At 53.2% G+C, this 10,152-nt stretch overlaps 1 protein-coding gene across 1 annotated transcript in view; it reads right to left on the reverse strand.

The window, feature by feature from the left end:
* TNXB (tenascin XB) overlaps positions 1–7,274 on the reverse strand; it is a 50,705-nt gene extending 43,431 nt beyond the window's left edge. The window contains exons 1-2 of the mRNA XM_033095792.1: positions 7,020–7,274; positions 6,076–6,273 (exon numbers count right to left, since the gene is read on the reverse strand). The gene's annotated coding sequence lies outside the window, so the exon portion shown is untranslated. The remainder of the gene's footprint in view (positions 1–6,075; positions 6,274–7,019) is intronic.
* Between the last annotated feature and the right edge of the window lie 2,878 nt (positions 7,275–10,152).

The raw sequence follows: 10,152 nt of genomic DNA on the forward strand, positions 1-10,152 counted from the left end.
TGCCGTGAGCTGTTGTGACCAACCGGTGACCGACTGCCTCAGCCGGGAGGAGCGCAAGGCTCATAATACCAGCATGGGCCAGGGAGCTGTGTCTTACACAACTAGACTGAGAAACAATGGCTTGAACCGGAGGGGGAGGCGCAAGAAGGGGGGAAAATCTAAAATAAAGAACTTCAAAACAAAGACAACAAATAAAAGGCAGGCAACCTAGTTTTTTAAATTGGCAAAAGAATTAAACAGGTACCCCAGAAAAGAATACAGTATATCCAAAGGGCCAATAAACACAGTTATAACATCACTAGTAATCAGGGAAATGCAAATTGAAACCACAAAGAGATGCCACGAAATATCCACCGGAATGGCTAAAATTAAAGGAACTGCCATTGCTCGATGTTGGCAAGAGTATGAGGCAACGGGAACTCTCATCTCTTGTGAAAAGGAGCATACATTGGAGTAAGCACTTTGGAAAACTGGCAGTATCTACTAACCATATAGCCTATAACCTGGCAATTCTACTTCTTGGTTGATACTCAGTGGAAATGACTTCACATATCCTCCAAAAGACATGTACAAGAATGTTCATGAGATTTATTTGTATTAGCACAAACTGGAAATAACCCAAGTGTCCGTTAATAGTAGAATGGATAAATTGTGGCATAGTCATACAATGGAATACTATACAGCAATGAAAAACACGCTCTTGCAACAAGAACAATTTTCACACACATAATGCTGAAACCACACACACACACACACACACACACACACATCATTCTGAATACTATTTATATGAGGTTCAAAAACAAGCAGAGTGAATCATTGCTTTTAGATGACAGAAAAGGATGGCTTTCAGGGGTAGTATTGACGGGGCGGAGGCACGGGGGGAGGGTCTGGAAATCTTTTGCACCTTGATCTGTGTGGTGGTTAAACAGATGTATACATGTGGGGACAGAGCCCCAAAAAGCAGTTTCCAGGCTCTCGGCCTCACATGGAAAGGTGCTGGCTCAGGTAGTAAATGGCCATCGACTGTGATCAAATGGCCACCAGCTGTGGCTAGTTGGCCGTCAGCTGTAACCAGTGAGCCATTGGGCACTAATATAACTGCCGTGGCTAGGCTAGCAGCAAATGGGGGCTAGCAAGAAGGTGGTGGCTGAGTCTGCAAGTGGTGCAGTGAGGGGTGAGAATTGTGTGGCTCCTGTTTCCTGTTTCTCCAACCCAGCCACCAGCGAGAGTATAGAGATATGACTCCCTTATCTATGGCTTCGTGGGTGTTCCTTTTTGGCCTCACCATGTGCTACGTTCTTATGTGGGGAGCGGGAGCTGAGACCCCGCAGGCCTCCCTGCACGACAATACATATTCAAAAATTGAGCTATACACTTAAGATTTGTGCGTTTCAGTATATGAAAGTTATACCTTAAAATAAAACACAGTACCTCCCCAATCCCATACTCCCTCCAGCCACTGCACATTGCTCTCCTCTACTTCATGGCACAGTTGTGAAAGATTGACCTGCACTTGCTATTTCTATTTCCCCATAGCCATGCATGCCTCAGTCCACTCACACCTGGCTGCTGCACCTCCTTCAAGCCACCACACAGCCTTCCCTAAGGTCTCCCAATGATCTGTGCCAAAATATCTAGGAGACATTTGTCTTCATCTTACTTGACCTCTTTCAAAATCACTCAACGCTGTTGACCACATCTTCTGTTTTAAGACATGTTGTATCTGTGCTGTCACTATGGCAGCCAGGAGAGTTACGTGGCTCTTGAACATGTGAAATGTGGCAAGAATGAATGAGGCACTGAATTTTTTTCAGTGGTGTTTAGAAGCTTCCCAGCTGATTGTAATGTGCACCCAGAGGTGAGACCTGCTGCTCTAGGCACCCACCTAGGTACCTTCACCAGACCCATGACTGTAATTTCCAAACTACTCTCCAGTTTATAACACTAATCTAGTTATCTCCTCTTCACTCTGAGCAATATATCCAACTGCCTACTTGGCATCTCCTCTTGGGAACCCCTAATTCAGCATGTTGGAAACGGAACTCATGATCGTCCTTTCTGCACCCCACCCCCTCTCCGTGTTCTCCATCGCAGCTCACGGCCCCACCATGCATCCAGCTTTACAAGCCAGAAACCTAACAGCCCGTTCAACACCATCATCTTTCATCATATTTACCCACACTTTCTCATAAACATCTCTTTAGTTTGCTTATTTCTCTCTCTCTTACCGACATCATCGTCCAAGTTATTGCTTGATAACTGCAGTTGCCTCCTAGCTGGTCCCTCTGCTTCCAGTCTTGCCTCTTACAGTCTTGAAAAGGCAATGAGGATGTCCCTCCTCCCCCTAAAAACTCCTTGGTGTCTTCCGAATTCTCTTCAAACACACCGTGTGGCCCTGCTGCCCTCTTGCACCGCATCCCCCATGACTCCCCCCCCCACCATTGCACGCCCACAGGCCTCCAAGGCCCTGCCGCCTTCCCAGTGCAGTTCCCTCCACGCGGGCTGCTCTTCCCTTTCCTCTCGGCCGCCGGTCCTTCGGGTCTCAGCCCCCATCATGCCCTCAGGGGAGCTTTCCGGCCCAGGTCACGTCCCCCTATCGTGTGATATCACAGCACCAGCAATTCTCGTCTGTAGTATTTACACCATTTTGTAATCACATATTTATTTGTAAGATCATTTCATTACTTTCTTGCCCACATTCAGTCTTGCCCGTGAGCCTGTAGGGTCTATGGAGGCAGCCATAGCACCTGTTTTTCTCTTGGCTATTGTATTCTTGCATCTGTGCTCAATAAATGTTTATTGATTAAATGACTGAATGAAAAGTTCAATTTAAGCAGAGGACTAGCTTCAGGGCTGAAACCAAGGACAGGACCAAGGTCAGGGCTAGGACCACGGACAGTATCTGGGACTGGAAGTTGGTTCAAAACAGCAGCTGGGGCAGAGAGCTGGCCAGGTGTGGATCCTGGCAGGGCCAGATGGTACAAGCACTTTGGGAAACTAACTTTGGCAGAACCTGCTAAAGTTATATGCAAACCATGTGACCCAACAATTCCATTCCGGGGCATACCCCCCATAGAAGTACTACTCAATCTGGGAACTAGCCAAATGTCTCCATCAGTAGACGGGATTAAATAAAGTGGTTTATTCAGACAGTGGAATGAAATAACGCAATGAGACCACTACAATGCAACGGACAGATCTCACTAACGTGCGGTTCAGCAAAAGCAGCCAGACACAAAAAGGAACAGGTTGTAAAACTGTGTTTATATGAAATTTGAGGAAAGCTAATGTTAATTTATAGTGAGTTACAGGTCAGAAATGTGGTGCTCTTGGGGGAATAGTGACGAGAAGGGAGAAGGGGCATGGTGGGGGAATCTGGGGTGCTAAGAATATCCACTTTCTTGATGTGGGTGCTGGTTACCTAGTTGTTTATTTGTGGCATTCATTGAGGCAAGGATTGGGGAGCATAGGGAGAGAAGGGTTAGAGTGTAAAGATAGTGGGGCACTCAAGTGGAGCCAGGAGAGGGGCCTCTGGTGAACACCGGAGAGTGGAGGGGGCGCCCGGAGTTCAGTTCAGGAGAAGGTTAAGGAGAGGTGTGGGCTGTGCCTGGTTTTGCAGACCAGAGAGGCTAGAGAGAGGAGGAGGGCGGGTGCCTGCAGAGGCGAAGGGGACATGACTGGGCGTCCCCTCAACACACATGCATTCCTGGCTCCTAGTCTTCAACTTCTCCTCTGGGTCTGAGAAAAAGGGTGTTTTCAGGGCTACTGGCCATTCCGCCTGGCCACCAGCCCACAAAAGATGAAAACGGAGCAGGACCAGGGGATGGAGCATTTCTACACTGAGAGCCACCCTGCGGGACAAAGCCAGGCGAGAGGCCTGGCGTGCAGCCGCCTTTCTCTGGGTGCCTCAGCACTTCTCTCAGCTTGAGGTGTAGCCTGAGTATGAGGTGGGGTGCTTCTTCTCAAATCCTGTCACCCTGTGTCTAAAGCCGCATATCACAGGTGCATGCACACACAAGTACATGTACACGTAAAGTACACTTGGGTGTGCTCACCCACAAGTGCAAATATTTAGACATACTCGTACACACATATTCATGCAAACAAACCTGCATCTTTGCAGATGCACACGCACACACTCCCAATGTCCCCGTCATGCTCCTCCACACCCCGTCATCAGCGATGCCTAGGAAAGCTGATTTCTCCTTGGCTCAGAGGGCAGCTCTGAGAGTCAAAAAGCTTAGTTGGAGTGAAGGGAACCAATCAGGGGGCCCTTCTCCAGGGGGAACAGAGGCTGCGTGGTGCCCCACAGCCCTGGCGGCCTTTGAGAGTTGTCCAGTACCCCCCACCCCCCCACACACACAATTGGATCCCAAGTCTTTCCCCATGTGCTGGGGGGAGGGATAGGGTGTCTGCAGCAGGCAGGACAGAGGCTGGGAAGTAGCTAGGCTGGTCTGAGAGCAGAGGAGTGGCCCCCCGCAGGCCACACCACCAGAGCCCCTCCCCCAACCCCCTCTCCTGCCCTGTCACACCACCCTCCCTCCCTTCCCCACTTCCAACTCTTGAAAGAACTCCCCTTCTCTCAGCATTGGGAAAGCAGGGGACTTGGGTGTCTCTTGAGCTTCCCCTTCTTTCCCCCATCGCAGCATCTGGGGAGACTTCCTGCAGTGGGGCCAGGGGACGTGGCCTCACCCTCTGGGCATCTCCCCACAGCTGCACGGCTGGCAGGAGGGGGCATCTTCCCCAGCTGTGACTCAGCTTGCCAGGTATTCATGCTGTGGCCAACTTTGACACTTGGCTCATCAGGGACTGAAGGTCCCCAGAGCTGGAGAGAGGGCCTGGCTTCCGTGAGGGATGTTCCATGAGGTTTCCCCGTGCCTCCCTCGGCCACTCATGTCACATGAGGGCTGAAGACAGAAGGATTCCAGGAGTGTGAGAGGAAGGAGGGAGATGAGGGGGTCCCAGATATTGGAATGGAACCAGGTGGTAAAGAGTTGCCAAGCAGGGGCAAATTGGGGGTCCTGATACCCCTCGTTCTGGGGAGCTACTGGGCCAGGGGAGTGGAAACAGTAAAAGACAGGATTTCAGAACCCCCAGGGGGCAATAAGAGACAGGAAGGCAGATTTTGGTCCTGCACTGAGTGACCAGGACTCAAGGGCAAGGAAGTGTGAGGAATTGAGATGCTGGGTCCCTGGGAATTTGTAGGCTGGGCTGGGGAAAGAGGGGCAGGCTGGGGATCTGGAAGCGGACAGACGGCAGCTGCGGTGTTTCCGAGCTGCTCCCCAGTAGTTCCTTTCCGTTCATTTCCAGTTGTTTCCAAGCCATGAAATTCTTTCCAGGCGAGATAAGGGGCCCACCCGCCCCACCCGGGGTGTGTCACGTGTATGGGGGGTTCAGAAGGACAGAAGCAGGGGGAGCCTGGAAGGGGGTTGGATGAAAGACGGACCCCTGGGCCCCTGGAGGCATCTCTCAGTCGTTCCAGCCCTGCTGAACCGTGAGTCATGGGTGCAGAGCTCTGGGCCAAGAACAAGTTTTAGGATCCTCTTTGCAGGCTCTGTGCCCTTCCCAGACCTGGGAGTCCTGCCTCTGCTCCACTTCAGCATTGCCTGAAGACTCAGGAACCCAGCCTTCCCTCCCAGGCCCTGCGAACCACATGCTGTCACCTGGACAGTCCCCATCTGGATGCCCAAAGAAGCTCCAGCCAGAGCATTTGGGGTTCCAACAGCACTTTCCTCCTGAGATTCAGCTGGCCACCAACTCGGCCTAGCTCCTGCTGCCCCCCAGCCCAGCACCTCTGGAGTCCCTGAGCCCGCCTCACCAACAATCACCTCCACCCTGGTGCCACCATCTGATACTGTCCAAACCCCACCCCTCAACCCATGCACTGACCCACCCTCCACAGGGAGTCCAGTCCCCAGTGCATGGTTCTGTTTCCTCTGCCCCAACAGAAAGTCCCTGCGCTGGGGACTCTCCTGAGACGGATCCTGCCAACCCTCCCAGGGGTGTAGGGACAGGACAGTGCGCCCCACCTCGCCGGACTCTTCCCTCTCTCGCCAGGGCTCTGTTCCTTACCTGAGCAGTGAGCGGCTGCAGTGCCTCTGCACCTGTCCTGTCCCCAACCTCGGAGGGGGCCCTCAGGGCAGGGCAGCGTGGGCTCCCCTTGGCAGCCCTGAGCTCCCTGATGTCCCTTGCTTGTTCCCTGCAGCAGGGGCTCACTGAGCTGCGCGACCCGTCGATCTGGGCAGCCAGCGACAGTGAGAAGGAGGGAGCCTGCAGCGAGCAGGGGGAGGAGAAGGGGAGGACCAGCATGCGGTCAGGGAGGGGAGCTGAGATAGGGCAGGCCCTCCCACCCCTCCCACCCCGGCCCTCACAGGCTACCTCTCCTCTCCTCCCGCCGTCACCGACCCCTCTGTCTGGGATCAATCACAGAGTCCCACAATACCTTTACCTCACCCCCTCTATCCTTGGTCCTACCTCCCGCATCCTTCCCCATCTCACTTTTACTCTTCTTCTCTTCACTCTTCTTACTCTTTACCCTCCCTAATTTCTGCCCAACTTGACATCCTCCCCACCCTTGCATCATTTCTCCTCAACCCCCACCATTTCCCCACCTGTTGCTCCTGCTCTCAGACCCGTTTTTCCCTCTCTACCAACATCCTTCCCCATGGCCAGCCCCTCTCGACCTCCCTTGCACCTCCCCTCCCACCTTTTGGCAGCTAGAACGTTGCCCTGTCGGTGCCCAGCTCGTCTGTGCCCCACTGATTCTCCCCTGGCAGTGTAAGGCAGGAGGAAACCTCCCTGCCGAGCCAAATCCCTCTCGGACGTGGGGCCTTCTCAGGGACTCCTTGCCCCCCACCCTGCCTCGCCTCAACCCCTATGCTCCCACCTACGCCCTGTCCTGGGGTCTCCTACCTTCTGTGCTTGCCCTGCCCTGCCCTGTCCTGCCTCTCCCCGTGTTCTGATCGCCCACCTCTTCTTCTCGGCTTGGGATCACCACCCCCTTTTTATTCTCCCACCTCAGCAAATTCCTGGAGAAATGGCAGATGGAGTTTGGGCACTGGCTGGCCAATGGTTTGGCTGAAAACAGGACATATAAGACTTGGGAAGGCAGCTGGGGTTCCGGGGAGACAGAGAAGGGAAGCCTGGAAGTTAGGAGAAAAGGTTAATGATGGGGAAAGAGCCAGAGGCAGGAGGGAGATATGGGGGTGCGGCACAGATGGCAGGGTGAAGCTGTGGGAAGCAGAGGGGGCTAATGTCTGGGGGCTGCGGGGGAGCAGGGCAGGGAGAGTCGGGGGCTGGAGGAAAAAGGCACTTGGATCTCAGGCAGAGACGGGAAGACCGACACCAGAGACCGACACCAGAGGGCGGGCAGCAGACACACCCACATAAGCCTGCTGGCTGTTCCTCTGGCCTCATTTCCCCCATGTGCTTGCTGCTCTGACAAGGGGCTGAAAAGACGACTTCTGACACAGAGGAGAAATAGCCAGGCTGAGGGAGACTCCACCCCAGGTTTCACACTGAGGATAGAGTTCTTGCTACCCCGCTCCAAACCTCACCACTGAGGAGTAGCTCAGCCAAGTCACAAGTGAAAGGGACTTGCCGGAGTCTGTATGTGGCTGATGCTGCCACTTGGGTCTGGGCACAGGTGTCTGCACCCCACGTCAGACCCCCCCTTGTTACAGGTGTGGTGTTCCTGGGCCAGGGCACACGGGGCCAGCGGCGGCTGTGCTAGATGCCTAGTTAGTTCCCTGTGGCAGAGGACAAAGGCTCTTGCACGGTGTCCCTGTGTGTGTCCGTGTGTCTGGGTGTGTGTGTGTGGCTGTTTTTTCCTGGCTTTGATGGGAAGATGAAGTCAGAATTTTGGACGGAGCTGGACTCAGCTTCCTTCCTCTGCCTTGGCCAGAAGCCCCCAGAGCCTGGAGTAGGTAAAAGCTTCCCTGCGACCTCTGGGGGGGGGGGGAAGAGGGCAGGGTGCGGGTCTGAAACAGCATGACATGTGACATGGGGAGAGCACAGAGAATGGGTTTCCTCTGGTACCCACCCCTCTATTTCAGTAATTCTGTCCCGTGGCCATACCCACTTTTTTTTTTCTTTCCCCTGTCCTGTGCCTTATGTCTTGGTTTTGTTATTTAGGAAGTATGGCTGCCATCAAGTATAGCTGACCCACAGAGTGACCGGAAGACCCTGGACAGAAGCAGGAGCTGGAAGGGTGGTCCTGGGGTGTTTTGAAGTCCACTGCTGGGGACAGGCAGGGTGCCAAAGTCCCAGAGGGGAGCGCGGATTCCAGATGTTTACAAGCTAACGAGACATTTGAGGAAGCCACTGGAAGTTTGACAGACATAATTCCAGGTTCTGAGATAATCACTGTCGAAACTTTGATTCCCCTGGATTTTAAACCCAGGGGAATTAAAATTTGAAAGCCCCTTGAACTTAGGTTTTCACATCTCTTCAGGAGCTTATGTCAGGAGCATATATGTTGTATCTCATCAGAACAGCACCAAGCCTTGCACAGAGCAGGTGCCTGAGCAATGCGCATCAGCACTGAATTGTGAAAGGACTGGGCAAGGATGGCAGGGAGCCCCAGGTGTGAAGGCAGGGACCTCGTGGGGCTGCCTCCCCTGAGGTGTCCGGGTGACAGGCTCAAAGGTCGGGGCCCTGTCGAGAACTGTGCAGGTGCTCTGACTGCTCACTGACCCCTCAGGCCAGGTGTCTTCAGCTCTGGGCCTCCCTCCTTGAATGAACCTCCAACTTCCTGTCCTGACCTTAAGAGGATAAGAGCTAAGACAGAAAAGGAGGAAAGGGAAAGACAAAGAGAAGGGAAGGAAGACAAAGAAGAGTAAGGGCAATTAAGGGCAAGGAGCTGAAGGATAAGGAGAGGGGCGGAAGACCGGCCAGGAGCTGTGATCCAAGGAAGCAGTCCCCGAGAGGGAGAGACAGAACACATTTGTACTGGGCTTCCGTTTACAAAGCACTTTCCTACCCAGTGCAGGCATTTTATTAATCCCGCTTTGTGGCTGAGGAAACGGAGGCTCGGGGATGTTAAGTGACATGTCCAAGGGGCTTTGCTGGTGGCCATGACGCTGGGCCTCAGCCCAGGTTTTTTGATTCCCAAGCCTGTATTCTCTCCCCTCTCTGAAGAAGAGCCTCAGAAAGACTAAAGACAGAAACAAATGCGGGGGCTTCTGGAAGGATGTGAGGAGAGGCGGTGACCTGGATTTGTAGAGCTTCTTTCTGCATCGTTATTATGCAGATTCAGTTAGGGGAAACTGCCAACTATTAGATGGGGTCAACAGTTCGTCACTGAGATTTGGGGGTGAGAGACAGTGAGGAGGGGAACTTGGAGAGAAAAGACTGAGCCTGAGATGAAAGATGGGAAGAGAACTAACACGCTCGGGTAGGAAGGGGACAAGAGGGCCACAGGAAGAAAGGTTTGAGCCCTTAGAACTTCCTTTGCCTGGAGATATGGGTGTGGGGAGAAGGGAGGAGGGAGGACATTTCTATCTCGTGACAAAAGAAGGTCACACAATTGTTTTGTTCTGTGCTTTAGGGCGGGTGGGCGCCCATGTTTACCAGAGGGACCAAGGTCGCTGTGGCAACCACACATCTGGGCCCCGGAATCCAGATGTGCCGTATCCAGAAGCCATAGCAGAACGATGAGGCAAACGTTAGGCTCTCCAGTCCTGGCCCCCACAGCTGCGGAGAGCAGAGGACTGGAGAGGGGAAGTGAAGGGAGAAGGGGGAGGAAGGAGGAGAGGGCTGAAGTGGGAGGACAGAGGAAGTCATGGAGAGGGACAAGAACGTGGGCAAAGCAGGGGAAGGGGAACGGGGACAGGATGGCATGGAAACGGAAGAGAGAACAAGGTCAGCAGCAGCAGGAAATGAGAAGACCAAGAAAAAAGAAAGGGAAGAGACTGAAGCAGACGGGAAGGGAGGGAAAAACTCTAAAGCAGCAAGAAACAGAAAATGCACAAAGAATAATGGGTCAAAAGGTGATGACTCACAATGGGGTAGAGGGCAAAGAAAGGCAGAAAGAAATCTAGAGAAAAGAGAGGGAGAGACAGTGTGGGTCAGGGATGATAAGAGGGACAAAACGCAGGATCCTGAGGAAGGAAAATAGCAGAACAGAAAGAAAACGAGGGCCTGGGACAG

Source organism: Rhinolophus ferrumequinum, chromosome 3 (genome assembly GCF_004115265.2).
Source record: "Rhinolophus ferrumequinum isolate MPI-CBG mRhiFer1 chromosome 3, mRhiFer1_v1.p, whole genome shotgun sequence".
NCBI classification, from domain to species: Eukaryota; Metazoa; Chordata; class Mammalia; order Chiroptera; family Rhinolophidae; genus Rhinolophus; species Rhinolophus ferrumequinum.